The following is a 15,378-nucleotide window of genomic DNA, read 5'->3' on the forward strand; positions in this document are numbered from 1 at the left end:
CACCTCAAATGCCCAGAGGCTGGATAATTTCTTCAATATTCAGTGTCCCAAGAACTATATCTTAGCTTTTGCTGGATTCTTGTAACATTTCCTGGACATGTAAGCAATTTCACTTCCTGTACAAACCTTTACCTGACGGGTTTGTGTTTCTCCAGTAACATTAATATCAATGTGATTGAATTTCTTTTTCTCCCATTACCATGCTGCTGTTAAGTTTCCCATGTAACTCTGAATATGTAAATTAGTCAAGAGCAGTCTGTGACTGTCACACCCAGGTCACCCAGACCCAGGGCTAAACCAAGGGTGTTTTGCTCTGGGTAGGTGCAAAGGAGAAAATTCCACCGAAATAGTCTCAAAAAGCTACACAAAAGTTTACTGGCAAACTATAGAAAATTAGGGAACATTGGCAAAAGACTAAATACAACATAACATCACTTATCACAGCACAGACTTCAGCCCACTTAACACAGAAAACCTTTAAACTCATTTGATGTTATGTTCCTTGAGAAGAGAGTTAGAAGAAGAACAAAGGGAGAAAAACAGAAAGGCAGGGATTTTTTTTTTTGCAGCTAATTTTGACATAGCTTTTCTGTTAATCTGAGTAGGAAATGCAGGCAAATTAAATCCTCCCCTTGGGCTACACAGGTAATGTTCCTGCCACTGCTACCGCTGGCTCAGCTCCACCTAGCACAAAAGCTGGAGTAGGAGAGCTGGATAAAGAGAGTGCCAAGGAACTTGTACGCATTACAAGAACCTAAACCAGGATGTGCTAGGTCTGCTGCTGCTCAGGGCTAGAGAGCTCAGGGATGAGATGCTGACATTCAGCACCTGGTGCACCACTTGCACTTCCAGCATGGACACCGGGAGTTTGACAAGCCCTGGAAATACAAGAGATGTTATGGGCAGCAGGAAAGGCATCCAGGCAGTGCTCCCTGCATCCCCTCAGGCCCCAACATCAGGGCAATGTCAGACTGCACAGGTAACTCACACAGTTCTGTGCTACTCACCACTTGGAAACAAAAAAAAAGTGAGATTTTTCTGACTTTCCAGTCCGATTTTTCACCATTATTTAACCAATTTGCACACAGTAACTGTTGAGTCAGTTATTATTATGAGTCACAGGATGATGTGCTCACCAGTACAAACAGTGATACTGAAGGAAACAGTCTCCTCCTCATGCTGACATCCAACATAAGAATGCAAGGGAAAACTGCTCCTAAACTTCAAGGGTTAAAATAGAAGAAAATAAACCCATGATTTTTCACTAAGTATGAGACACTTTTCAACTGATTCTCATAATAGTAATCAGTCAAGTGACTGGTTTAAAATGTTTATTCAACCAAATAATCAAGAATTTGCTATAGTAACACTAAGATTTTTTATAGTGAGCTGTATTACTACTGAGTGTAAAAAAATTTACACTTTACCTTTTCACAGTTGCAGAACTACCATAAGAACTGAGAAAAGCCTTTTTAAAGTATGAACTTCTGGGACTATTTGTTTCCAAGTTAGAAAAACCAGCTGAACAGCTGTAGATATAGGACATTATCTACTTTGGAGTAACCATAAAATCATAGAATAGCCTGGGTTGGAAGGGAACCATAAGGATCACCTAGTTCCAACACCCCTGCCGTGCACAGGGATACCATTCACTAGACCAGGTTGCTCAGAGCTCCATCTAAACCTGACCTTCAACACTTCCATGGATGGGACAGCCTCAAATTCTTGGGGCAACATGATCTAGTGTTTCACCACCCTCTGAGTAAAGAATTCCTTCCATATATCTAACCTAAACGTACTCACTCTCAGCTGGAAGCCCTTCACCCTTGTTCTATCACTTCATACCCTTGTAAAACATCCCATCTTCCCTGTAGGCTCCCTTCAGGTACTGGGAGGCTGCAATTAGGTCACCCCAGAGCCTTCTCTAATACAGGCTGAAAAAACCCAATTCTCTCAGCCTTTTTAATTAGGCCCTAAAACCAGAGATTTCACCTGAATAGTAAGGGAGATTAGGTTTTGATGCCATGCCCCTTACGTTAACTTCTCACCCCATATTCTCTGCCAGCAAATAATCACCAGCCAGCCCTAGCAGGCTGACAGAAGGGAACTTGATGGCTAGCAAAAAAAAAAAAAAAAAATCATATTGTTTCCTGTTTATACTAGACATGAGCTTTATATAATTATTCCCCCACTTAGTATTGACTGGGCAATTATCCTGGCAAACAGTGGCACATTGATGGCAGCCAGACAAAAGCATCTCAGAGCAGCTCCTTTGCCAGGCCACTGCAGCAGAGCCCCTCTGAATTCCTCAGTTCTGGCTGCCATCCCAGCACCATCTGCACTCCAACAAGGGCTGCACAGTCATGGTGGAGCAGCAAGGGAAACAGTTTTCCTAACCTGGCAGCATTTAACAGCACAAACATTTTTCCTCACCACAAAAGGAATTGAAATCTGGAGGGAAGAGTGTGCACAGCCTGAGTATGTGCAGCAGAACAGAGTAGCTGGGGAGGGCAGTTTTGCTTTCTATCCTTCTGAAATGTTTCCATTAGATTTGCATCTCCTTTATCCAAGTGAAAGCAGCATTTCAGCAGCGGAAGGGAACAAAGAGGAAGTATAAAAATTGGAATGTCAAAGGACTTTTTTTTTTTCTTGAACTCAAATCCATATAGCAGGAGCCTCAGCTAGCTGAATCTTTCTAGGCAACAATTCCATTTCAGTGAATTTACTCACTTTGTCAGGAGAATTGTGAACAGACACAGTCCATAGTTCTCACAAAACAAAGGAATAACACAGCAGTCATTCCCATGACTGTTTCCAGCAGCCAGGACTGCTCAGGGGAGGCACCAGGCTCTGCAAGGGCACTGCTGCATCTCCTGCCACTCCAGACCCAACCCAAGCCAGAGCCACAGAAGGTGATCACTGACAGCTGAGTAGAATATGGGACAAATCCTGAGGGCTACCCAACCTGCACAGCCATGCAGCACAGTTACAGAAATGAAAGGAGTTATTCCAAACACTGACATTGCCTATTTCTGAGGCAGGTGAAGGCTGGTCTGAGGTGCACTGGTGCCTGCTGGTCCCCTGTTAACCCAGGATTTCCAAGACACCAGAAGTTGAGATTTAATTCATCATCTGGTCAATTCTATTTAGCCTTAATGCTTTCTCTTTTGCACCAAGAAAAAGGATATTTCTCTTATTATCTGAACACAAATGAAAAGACTGCAGAACATCTCACACTAAATCTTCAAACAGCTACTACCTTATGTACTTAAAACCCCAAATCTTTAGCCAGAGATTGAACATCTACAGCAAAATTAATCTTTAAAATCCCCACTACTGAAATATTTCAAACATTGTCTCTATGGCAATACCTACAACCAGTGTCTTGAAGAAAATCAGAGCTGCAATTATGTGTTGATTATCCAAATTCCAGATTTCCTAAGGTAAGTGAACTGCACTGTGAGAGCTGGTGCTGTGCAGTTGTGGACAATGCTTATTCTAGCTTGAATAATTTCACTGCCTTACTGAGGCATAAGTAAAAACTCCAGTAAAACAACCTCATGCCTCAACCAAATTAAAAAAGGGACAAATTCTCAGTTTAGTGGATCCAAATTAAGAATGAAATCTAAAACTCAGTGACTTCAGTGAATTTAAGTTGCTTTTATTCTGTTCATTTTTTTCCATTCTGGACACTTGTAGCCACAGACAGCTCTGTAATCCTCTTCTCATCCACTGCAAATGTATACTAAAGAAATAAGTTTCCTTCACTTTAAGGAAACTCTTTACATAGGCACATTTTCTTCCAGAAATTGAAGAAAGCTGTGAGAAGATAGGATGGTATTTATCTTCTTCCTTTGTCATTTTGTGTTTGATTTTTGGTGGAATTTCTGAAGGTAAAGAAGTATAGCAAAAAATAGGGAAAAAAAAGTTTTGAATCTGCTTGAGTTAGCAAAATACACTGGAGAAAACAAGAGAAAGGATCTTCACCATTCCACACTTTTAAGCAGGAAACAAGCAGAGAGTGGATGCTTTTTAATGAGTGTAATGCTGCTTTTACCTCCCTGTTCTCTGGAGACCTCTGTATTTTGGTTTTGACTGATGATAGTACATTTCCTGCCACTAACAACGAGGTTCCCTGTCCCTTCCCAGCTCATCTGGGTCTGCCCAAGTTACCTGGCCATGCACACACCATGGCTGGCTGGCTGCAGAGCCCTGCAAGAGGCATGCTCAAAGCACACACCAAAATATTTCCTCTGTGCTTCTCCTGAACTTCTAAAACTCCAGTCACTACGTGATCCAGAGCAGAGTGAAATCCATTTTAATGGGGCCTTGGTTAAATCAGTCAACTGAGTCCTTGCTGAGTGAGGCAATCCTATGCAGAAATACATACAAAAACCAACCAAAACCAAACCAAAATAATACAACAAAACAAAAAACCCAACAGCCCCAAACCCAGTGAAAAATACATTCCTATTTCTCTTGGCAGATTTAGAAAGCAAGGCTAGAGGATGTTTTCAGTTGTAATCCCTTGCTTCACTGTCAAGCTCATTCAGCACTACCCAAATACTGCCCATGCCACCATGGTGCGTTTTGACTCATGGCAGTAGTGCTCAGTGCCTGCTCCTCCTCTGGGCTCTTCCACACTGGGAATAGCTCTGTGAAAGTCAGTGCTGACAGTCAGTGCTTCTGACTTCCACAAACTCAGTAATGATGGCACCTTCTGGTGATGACACATTCCAGCAAGGAACAAAACTGAGAATTGCAAAGGAACACATCCAAGTTGGGTAAAAAGAAAGTAAGAATATGCCTATTTTCCACCAGAATATCAACATTTTTATCTCTTGTTTCAATCTGGTACTGTAAGGAGAGAAGCCAGAGCTGTAACAGGAGATGTATCACATTATCTCTGTTGTGCTTTTCTCTGGAGCAGAAGTGCATTATGTTTAATTGTATTCTAGAAATTTTAAGATTAGTGCACAGAAAAAATACCAAAGAAGGGAGATGTCTTAAAAGACTTATGTTATTTGTATTGTAAACATCAATCATCACACATCCAAACTCCTACAAGTATGATAAATTCACCTCACAAAATTAATGCATTCTTTAATCAAATTTTAATTTGAATCAGAGTAACAGTGACAAAAGAGGCTAGTTTTGTGAAAAAATATGGCAAATTTCAGCCCTTTGTGTTTTTATGTGTATTTAAACAAAATCAGTTGCACCAAAAGAACAACAAAGTGAGGAGCACACCTTTCCTACTGCATGAGGAACAAGTAGCCAAGGACATGCAGGAGACAGTGGAGAGGGACCCTCCCCACAGTCTTACTCTATACCTTCTCGCTGAGTATTTCAGTCTTCCATCAACCTTGAGGTGCATCCCTGAGAGATCCAAACCCAAACCAGCCACAAGTGTTGGGACTGCAGCATCAAAATAGTGTTGAGCAGTTTATTTGCAGTCTGAAAAGTTTAACTAAATCCTGCCACATTCACCAGGGATTCAGGCTTCCACAGCCACAATTCCTTGAACAACTGCACATTCTCTTCATTCATGTATATTGTGTAACACTATTCTCTATGACTTCAGCACACATTGCCTCAGGTCTCCCTTGCCTTCTAGTATTTCTACATCAGCAGCCTGAGTTTCTACCAATCCACAGCTACACAAAATGTACTTCGTTCTGGCATTTCGTCCTATCTTCAAAAACATTTCAGGAATGAGACCAAGATAAATAAATTTTCTCAAGTACTGAGCAGTTTCTGATTTTGAAAATCTTAGCATGTTATTTAGATGGCCATCTATGAGCCCCTAGGCAAATTTTCAGTACTGTGAAACAAAGGAGACATACTCCTTTCAGCACCACCGGTATGTGATTGTTTATCAACCTTATACATTTTGAAATTAAGTCCTTGAAATTTTTACTCTATCCCCAGGCACTCTTTAAACAAAAGGTGCCTACATTTACTGAGTGGAAAGATGATAAGAAAAACTTCTTACACCGAAAACCACAGAAACAAGGAAAACACCAGTTTAAATTTTGAGCCACAGCTGGCAACCAAAGGGTCAGCACCTTCAGCAGAAAGGAATCCCTCTTCCACTCCTTATATTATTTATCCAACTAATTCCTGGACTTCACTTAAACAAGAGCACCATTTCTCCACTTTTGGTTTTGTTTCCCTCTAAATTAGGTCGTTTAGCAACAGCTGGTCTAAGCAAGGAAGTTACTAAAGGCTGTTATGACCCTAAATGCCTCTATTTTCTTTGTGGCTCTTTTACCCAACCACCAACACCAAGTTCTGCTCTTTCCATTACCCATAACTTGGACACACTACATTTAAACAATCCCAGTCCTTTCAATTACTCTAGTCTAAAAGCAATCACTGTCCTCAGCCTTCATGAACTTTACAACTTGATGGATTTTTCTTGAAATGTGTCTGCACTCAAAAGCCAAAGCAATGGAAAAAGAACTGAAACCAAAATCCACGTGATCAAGCAAACATAACACATGAGAGCCTGAAAATAACAGGAGAGGCTGTGGCCATGTCTGACCTTCTGAACCTACACATGGACTGAAGCAAACAGCTCATAATCACATCTCACATGCTGCATACTGCTCCTTTGTTTGTAGTTCAGAAGATCTCCGTTTACAGAGCCAGGATTTTAAAACTTCATGGACTTGCTTCAGATGCCAGAAACTCCTTTACATTTGGAATAAGCTTAAAAAAGGTCACAGTTGAATTTCATTAGCTTATATGAACAAAACCAATTAAGCAGGCAGTTTCAATGGCTGCAGACATTCCCTCTGTCTCCTACCATGTTTCCATCTGAAAAAGGAAGGTGCATGAGTGGATTTTCTGTCCTATATCTCTTTAAACATAGAGTTACTCAAGCTGACCTGAAAGTAACAGGTCACAAATTTTTATTTAAAATCTACTGGCAACACAAATTCAACAAGAACTTTCTGACAGAGGTATTATCAGCCTGCTCAGATCTGCATCCAGCCCTTAACTCAAATAACAATAATGTCAATCAGTTACACTCTGATCATCCCTGTACAAACTGAGCACTTGTAGTCCTACAAATAGGACTACAAATAACTACTATCACTACTAACCAAACACACAGATTATGTTGCTGCTGACAAACATAATCTAAATTATCTAAATCTAAATGATCTAAATGAATCCTTCATTTAGATCCATATATGCAGGGCATTATGCCACCAGTATACTTACTGACAAGAAACAGTGATTTTTGTGAAGATAAAGGCCCCATGAACTGTCAACAAACTGTAACTTGAGGCAACAAAGTTTTGGCAGCTTTGTTGGGTAAGATCCCCCTGCATAATTATCCAAATTACATGTACAGTCACTCAGGATGTTCAGTAGCTGTTACTGCTTTGAGCTGAGCTAAAACTTGGTGCAAACTATAAATGCTGTGCACTAAAGTATAAATGCTACCCTCAATCTAGCCTAAATACTTGAGATACAAGACACAAAATCCAACTGCAGACATGCCACCTTCACTCCAAAGTAAGTATATTCAGATTTTCTCAGGAATTAATAGATCTGTTTCCCGGGAAAGATTTTAAACAGGCTGTGCAACTGTGACACCAGGAAAGGAAAAAACAGGGGAGGAAAATCCTGATCCCTTGTTGCTGAAAGTACTGCAGCTGGCAGCATTCCAGACCAGATTTTCGTCATGAACAGACCTTTACTTTAAAGAGTTTCATTGGAGCAGAGAGAGGAGCCTTACAAGAACAATGTGCAGTAGTTTCCTCTCTCACTCCTCCTAGGAGTACAGACATACTTGTATGCCCATCCTTACAGGCCTCCTGCAGCAGAAGCTACCAAAGGTCTTGGCAGAAGTGGCCAAATCTTTTGGTAAAAAATACCAAAACTGTGCAATTTGTCATTCTCTGCTGGATAAATAGTTATCTGAAATAGACAGTCTTTTGAAAAAAAAACAGTTTTGACAAAAAAGTGAGATGTGGCAACCAGACCACAGAGAAAAGAAAATGTCCAACGCGAAAATAAAGGAAACTCCCGTACACAGATAGGACAGAATGGCCAGCAGATGAACTGTTAGAGCAGTTGATTTTGGCATGAGATCCTACTCCTCTGTGCTACTTCCTGCAGGTCCACTTCTGCCAGAAATCCTGCTGGCCAGAACCCAGCCTTTCCTCTGCCCGGACTCACTGAGCACCAGCAGAGACCATTCACACTGAGATGGGAAGGGAGTAGATTAAAAATATGAATCACCACTTCTTCCAGGCCTCACAAACAGATCCACATAAAGGTACACTTCCTTTGCAGGACCTTATTCAAAATCCATGGAAGTCAGTAACGTGGATGTTTCTAGCTGTAAAGAGGGATACTTCTATTTATGTTGTTTGGGGTTTTTTTATCATCCATCAAGAACACTAAATTTTTCTTTCTTCTCTGTTACAACAGCAAGAGAGAAGATGAACACAGGGAACTGAGAGTGGTTCACACAACAAGGCACAGGGCTGACCCCAGGTGAATTCAGCTTGTACCAATACACTGTTTCACCATTCTGCACTCTCTCTGCTGTTGGCAGCATCCATAATGCTCTTATTACAACACTGCAAAATGTTATTTTGCACAAATGTAACTCTGCAGGCAGAAAAAAAGAACAGTTGCTGCAAAGTCTTTCTTCTAAAGTATTACATTGTAATGAAAAGTCCAATAATTTAATATGATCAGGACAGAAATCCTTCAGCTCTGACATCTGCCCACTCCTATGACATGAAGGATGACCCTGATCCCCAAAAAAAAAATCTCTCTTCATCTGCCTTCTCTCCCACCCTTTCAAACCACCAAGTTATTCACAAACACTTGTATAACTGGAAGAGGAACCTGAACCAAGGCCAACATTCTCAGCTTCAAAAATTATGTTGTTCCCTTGTGCTGTATCACTTGTTCCCTTTTGAATTCTGATAAAGTACAAAACAGAACATGCATAAGCTTTGCTCAGCCTCAGTTTTTAACACTCAGGTTTAATTCAGGGCTTGAGCTCAAGGGCCTTACTTCAGAACACTGAATCTTAGAATCACCAAGGTTGGAGAAGTCCTTTAAGATCAAGTCTGACTGTCAATCTACCACCATCACTGCACCCTCTAAGGCATAACACCCAGGAATTTTTACTCACACAAGATTTTAAATGCTGTAATTTTTTATTTCAACAAAATATTTTAACTCCTCTGTATACCGTGCCCTCTTTCTAAAAATAGCTTGAGCTTCCTGTCTCAAAAATTGGTCTGGCTTCAGACACTGAAATAGGATAATGCTGAAAATTTCTCCTCCAGTCATCTGATAATTCAACAAGTGCTAGAGGGCAGCAAATAACAGTGCTACTCTTCATAATAATTCTGACTGCAGCTATATCCTATGAAGTAAAAGTCAACAAAAATGCAGATCAGTCACATAATGACTCTATTAACAAACATGTTAATATTATTATATTAATGTTACTATATTATTATATTAATATTAAACATTTATACATGTTTAGCAATGTCCTATCCTGGACAAGATGATTCAGGGAAAGAAAAACTACTCAGGTTTAGCCTCATCAAGAAACACTTAATGAAAATTGTTAGGCTTTTTCGTAAAAGATTCAGCACTCCCCAGATCAGAAATGCATGGTACTGTGTTAACATTCGGCTTTGTTAACTGCATGTGAAGACAGTTTTGTAATTACAGAAACTATCTTGGAATAATACTGGCTTACACACTTAACAGTAGCTCAGTCCTCCCCTTTCACAGCTTTCTTCTGCCCTGCTGATCTGCCTGGTTTCTGTGCAGTGGTAGACCTGTCTGGCTGCCCCCAAACCACCTGAAATGAGCCTTTTTCTGCCTGTAGCACCTTAATTACAATCCTAAGAGGGTTTGAATTGGAAGAGTGTTGTTTCAATCCCCCTGCCATGGACAGGAACACCTTCTACCATCCCAGGTTTCTCAGAGCCCCATCCAGCCTGGCCTTGGATACTTCCAGGCATGGGGCAGCCACAGCTTCTCCAGGCAGCCTGGTCCAGTGCCTCATCATCCTCTGAGCAAAGAATTCTTCCAAAGTTATATCTACCACTTTTCATTTCAAAGCCATTTTCACTGGTTCTGTCACTATATGCCCTTGCAGAAAGGCTGTAGGAAAAATCAGCTTGTCAGGAACGGGGCCAAGTGGGAACATGCAGCTCAGAAGTCCATGGCAGAGGAACAGCTCCCCTAAAATGTCAGAGCAGACTCCCGAAATCTTTGCCATGAATCTCTCTTTTGCTGAGGTACCTCGATCTCAGCAGTCCTGCACTTCAAGTCTTCCTACAGACACCAGCTATAAAATGTGCTGACAGCACAGATGTCAAAGAGTGAGATGTCATACCTTCCTCTCACTCTGACAATTTATCTTTTTAGCAATAACAAGTTCTTTTCATGGATTCCTGTGCCTAGTTCATGACAACAGCTAGAAAACAGAGTGAAACAAGCACAAAGGCAAGCCACAAGAAATCCTGTCAGCTGGCAGCATCCCAACAATTTGGGGAGCAGAATGAAGGGCTGCCTGTAGCTTCCTCCTGCTTGTTCCATCATGTAAACAAGAACCCAAAGAACATTTTAGAAATGTTTTTCCATTAACTGGGGTTTCCAGAGCTTTGCCACCACTGGACTCTTGCAGGAGATGACAAGATCTATATTCACATACACAGCATGCAGATATGCACACAGTGTGGCTGTGTTAGCAGGGGATGTCACAGAGCATCCCCTATTAACATATTTAATTAACACTAAAATGCTGAATGGTGTCAGAGTCTCCTGCCCTCTGGTCCTGGATGTGCATGGCAAAGGTTAGGTTACCAACTCCAGAGCATTGTTTTACTTCTGAGGGGCATCCACCCAAGCGAAGCTGAGGACAAGATGAGTATTTACAGCTTAAAACCAGGATGAACAATTGTCCTGGTTTAGAGACGAATTTAGGAGAAAAACACTCTGGAATAAGTGAATAAATGCTGAATAAATGCTAGATACTGAATTGTCATACCTTACCCCCCACATACACACACACAGTAGAAAAAAAACCAAAGTGCCAGGGAAAGAGGCATGGCGGGGGAAAAAAAAATTATGCTGGCCCCCGTCTCAAGGGAAAAAAGAAAACAAAACAAAACATTCATGCTGCAGCTTGGGCAAAACAGATGGGAACCTGGTGGAATTGCTGGTGTTGGTCCCCTCTTAACAGCTGTCTCAGTTTTGAGACAAATTTGAGGAAAAAATGGCCTGGAATGAGAATTTCATCTAAAGAGAAAGAGTTTCAATTACTCTCTCTTCTTCTGCCAATGACAGAAATGGATACCAGTGAGTGAAAGTGCAACAAAAAAGAACTGCTTATTAACTAAAAAAAAAACAAAAAAAAACCAAAAAAAAACAACCCCACCAAACAAAAAAAAAAAAAACAAACCAAAAATAAAAACCAAAACCAACAAACAAACAAAAAACCCAAAACCAACCAACCAACCAACCAAAAACCCCATATTAAAAATATTATTTTTTGTGTTGTAAAGAGAATTGACTTTGCTTTCAAGGTCTCGGGTTCAGGGTGCCCCCTATACAGACTGCAAGGAAGGCCAAGCCCAAACAGTTCAAGGAAGAAAAAAACCCCAAACAAACCAAACACACAACCCCCTCATCCCCCCGCCCCGAAAAGCCGCCAAAAGGATTTGCTGGTGAAAAGCCTTCAGAGCAGGGGAAGAACAAGAAGCTCCTTGGCCAAACCAGCAAAGGCAAGGCAGAGACAGCCTGGGCTGCAGCCGAGCTCACCTGGGCAGGGGCAGCCTGAACAAACCCGGGCGGGTCCCCGGCTCCCGTTCAGCCACAGCAGCCGTTCCTGGGCACACAGCGGGGATCAGGGAACAGAGCATCACCGCAAAACAGCCCAAGGCAGCAGCAGGTGAAGAGGGGTATTGGGATTCTTTCCTCTCGCATGGCTTTGCCGAGCTCTGGAGCAGCCCCCGCTGTCCCGCCCGTCCCCGCCGCCCTCGGACCAAAACCAAACCGTCCAATTCGACACAAAAGCCACCCGAGGATTGCTGTCCCAGCCCCCGAGGCCAGGCAAAGGAAAAAAAACCACCCTCCTTGCCTAAGCTAACAAAAAACCCTAGCCAGCAAAGCAAATACCTCCCCAAAACCTCAGTGCAAACAGCACGACAGACACCCCCGGAGTGAGGCTGTGGAAGAGCCCTGTGAAAAACGCCAATCACTTGTTTTTAAAATCTTTAAAAGTTTGATAGTAATAAAAAGGTTATAAAATACTACTATAATTAGAGTAATAAAAATTTGGACAATTAGGATTTAGGACAATACACGACAATAAGAACAAAGAGTTACGGATGGTCCGGGTACCTTTTTCTGGGCAAAATAAGCCCGATAAAGGACCCACGTTAACAGAGGATTTACCCTTAAAAGCAATAGCCTGTTGCATATTCACACACCTCATACATGATACATAAATTCCATTCAAACAAAGGATTCTCTCTGGTCAGTGTCAACGGCGTCTTCAGGGCTGAGCGAGGCGGGAAGAACTCGATAAGAGAGCAATAATTCTCTTTCTCTGAAAGATTTAGGTGTGCTTTGGCTGCTATCTCGGTGCAAGTCCTCTCTTTTTTAAAAGAATCTTACATAGCATAGTTTCTATTTTAACATTATGTTATAACCTAAAACTATATTTAACACACTACTTAAGAAAATTAATACAACATAACTTTCTAACATAACACATATAATATTCATTTTAATATTTGCAAAAAGCCAATCACAAAATACACATTTTTCACAGCCCCAAGGCTCCCTTCTGTCCCAGACCCAGCTTAACGCAATAGCAACCACCCCTGGGCATGGAGCGAGGGGCAGGGAACAGAAAACCTCCCCAAGACAGCAACCCATGCCTGTACTAATGTGTTCCACTTAAAAAACAAGCAGAGCCTGAATGTTTGCAGTCTAATGAGACATGTAAAATTTAGAATGAATCTGACATTTCATCTTCACTACACAGACTTAACGTATAGAATGTAATTTCCTGTATTTCATGTGTATATCGATAGAGAAAATACAGTCAGATCCTTTGCCAGACATTGAACTGCTCTCCTCAGCTGCTTTTAATTTTTGGAACCTCTTTAGATGTGCAGATTAGTTCTTTTGTAAATATTTTATCCAGTCACAAATATTCAGCAATAAAAGAACAATAAGGTCATAGTTTTGCCTTCCATAGCAGTTTAGCTTCCCACAACATTTTATGAAATATTTTGTGAAAATCAAGCCTCTAACAATGAAATTAAATATAAGCTCTCTTTCTGCTTTTATTAGATTAAAACATACAGATTAAGATTTAAGCAACTGGTGAAAGCAACCCTCTACAGTGTTTAAAAGTTGCCTCCTTAATCTGAAGAAACTTGGAGAAGTTTTTTAAAGCACATACACCAACACAAAAGTTTATAGGTAATATCTACAGGAAGCATACTACTTCCCTGAAATAGGAATCCAATGGAAGCCCACAACAGTGTGGGCTATGTGTGTAGTTAAGACCATGCCAAACTAGCTGATGTCTCAGAACTGAGTGCACATTAATTGTTGCACCCCTCCCTTACACTGGCCTCATGACTAGAGGAGAAAAGTCCTTTTATTATTTCCCCTGCCTTCCTGTACCCTGCCTGTGCTATCAAGGCCTACCTGGAAGAGGAGAAACAGGAGATAAACAGAATATTGTTAGGGGGTTCAGAAGAACTCCAGGACAGAAGGCCTGGCAAGTATGAGGTGTCCCAAAGATGAAACATTTGCATTCCAAAGCACTTGAGGAGAATAAGCTTCCAGCAATAAGAGAACCTAGAGATGCATCAGGGCCCAGAATTCAACTCAATGAAAGAAAAATCCCATTCATTGCTATCATAATTTTCATCTAAACAGAATAGATTGAAAATGTCTTTAGAGCCAAACTCCTTGCCATTTGCCTAATGCACTGATTAAGTGGTATTTTCTTTTAATTATTTGCTACACAATATTTTTATTACTTAAGTTGAACAATTCCATATTGTAAGAAACTAAGGCTAATGGGACCAGTAACATTATTTACTACTGAGTCAATAACTGGACAAACATCACAGACCTTTATTGATGCTAGGACTGTTTTGTTTGACAGAATTGTTTTCAGATCCAAAGTGCCCATCTCTTCTTAAAAAGTAAAATTAGTGCTATAGGGTATAATTATATATTACAAGGAATGTACATTTTAGGTACCTAAATCCAGAGAAGGTTTTCAAATGCAAGCGTAGGGGAACGGGACATTTGCCAATTATGATTTCAGAAATATTGAAGAACCCAGTTATGTCATGTCTCCATTTCTTTTCCAAGACTTAATTTACCAAGGATCATACCATGTACTGGATATTACAGAGCACTAAGACATCTAGTGAGGGAAAAATATACTGCAAGTAGAATTACTGTATGTTACGTAAACTAAGCAGAGTTGGTTTAGTTATGAGATGTAGGCAGTCTGTGGGATCACTGCTGCAGGTCAATTATTACCTCATGATATTACCTCATTTTTCACTGTACATTTAAAGTTCTTACAGCTCTCAGGGAAAGAAATGACTGCATCAAAATCCACCTGGTGCAAGATCTCACTGCAGTGCTCTGGGCTTTTATCAGGATCTCGCTTTAGTGAAGAGCTCATGTCACACCAGCTCAGAGAAATCATGTCTACTGCTTTTGCCAGTGTGCAGGTCTGGCAATGAGTCCTACCCCTAAAACACATACCTGGCACACTTAGCACTGCAGACCCTGTGTATTCAAATTACAGTTCAAAACCTGGCATGAATCCCATGGCACAGGATGTCTAAGCCATCCTTTCTAAAGAAAACACAAGCTTTCTAAAACTTTGTTGACATAAAGTATAACAAAAACCTGCAATTGCTTAATTCCTGATTCAATAAAAAGATCAAACTAATTATTTTCCCTATGGCCCTGGCAAACACAGTTCAAAAAAATTTGCCATCATCAGCTTCAAATACATCAGAACTACTTCTTGGGACTCACAAAATAAAGAACATTGGTTCAGAGCAGATCCCTTCATGTTCTGCCATGAAAACGTGTGTGGAAAATGGCGTAGGAAAGATGTAACATCAACACATGAATAACACTCGAGAAACAGAGATGTACTCCTTCAAACTGAAGCTGAAATTATCAAATGATCACAACAAAAAATTGGAGGGTAAAAAGAAACTGATCAATGTATTGTAACAGGTTCAAGTTCTGTAAGTTGCAAGGTTTGGAAATTATAAGAAAAGTTCAGACGCCTTGAAATTGAAAATTTAGGTCAGATTC

The 15,378-nt window shown here is 40.7% G+C and overlaps 1 protein-coding gene across 1 annotated transcript in view; it reads right to left on the bottom strand.

Moving 5' to 3' along the window:
* The window catches only part of ANO3 (anoctamin 3), a 125,328-nt gene extending 113,273 nt beyond the window's left edge, over positions 1 to 12,055 (bottom strand). Inside the window, exon 1 of the mRNA XM_038137800.1 lies at positions 11,824 to 12,055. The gene's annotated coding sequence lies outside the window, so the exon portion shown is untranslated. The remainder of the gene's footprint in view (positions 1 to 11,823) is intronic.
* Between the last annotated feature and the right edge of the window lie 3,323 nt (positions 12,056 to 15,378).

This window comes from Motacilla alba, chromosome 5, assembly GCF_015832195.1.
Source record: "Motacilla alba alba isolate MOTALB_02 chromosome 5, Motacilla_alba_V1.0_pri, whole genome shotgun sequence".
NCBI classification, from domain to species: domain Eukaryota; kingdom Metazoa; phylum Chordata; class Aves; order Passeriformes; family Motacillidae; genus Motacilla; species Motacilla alba.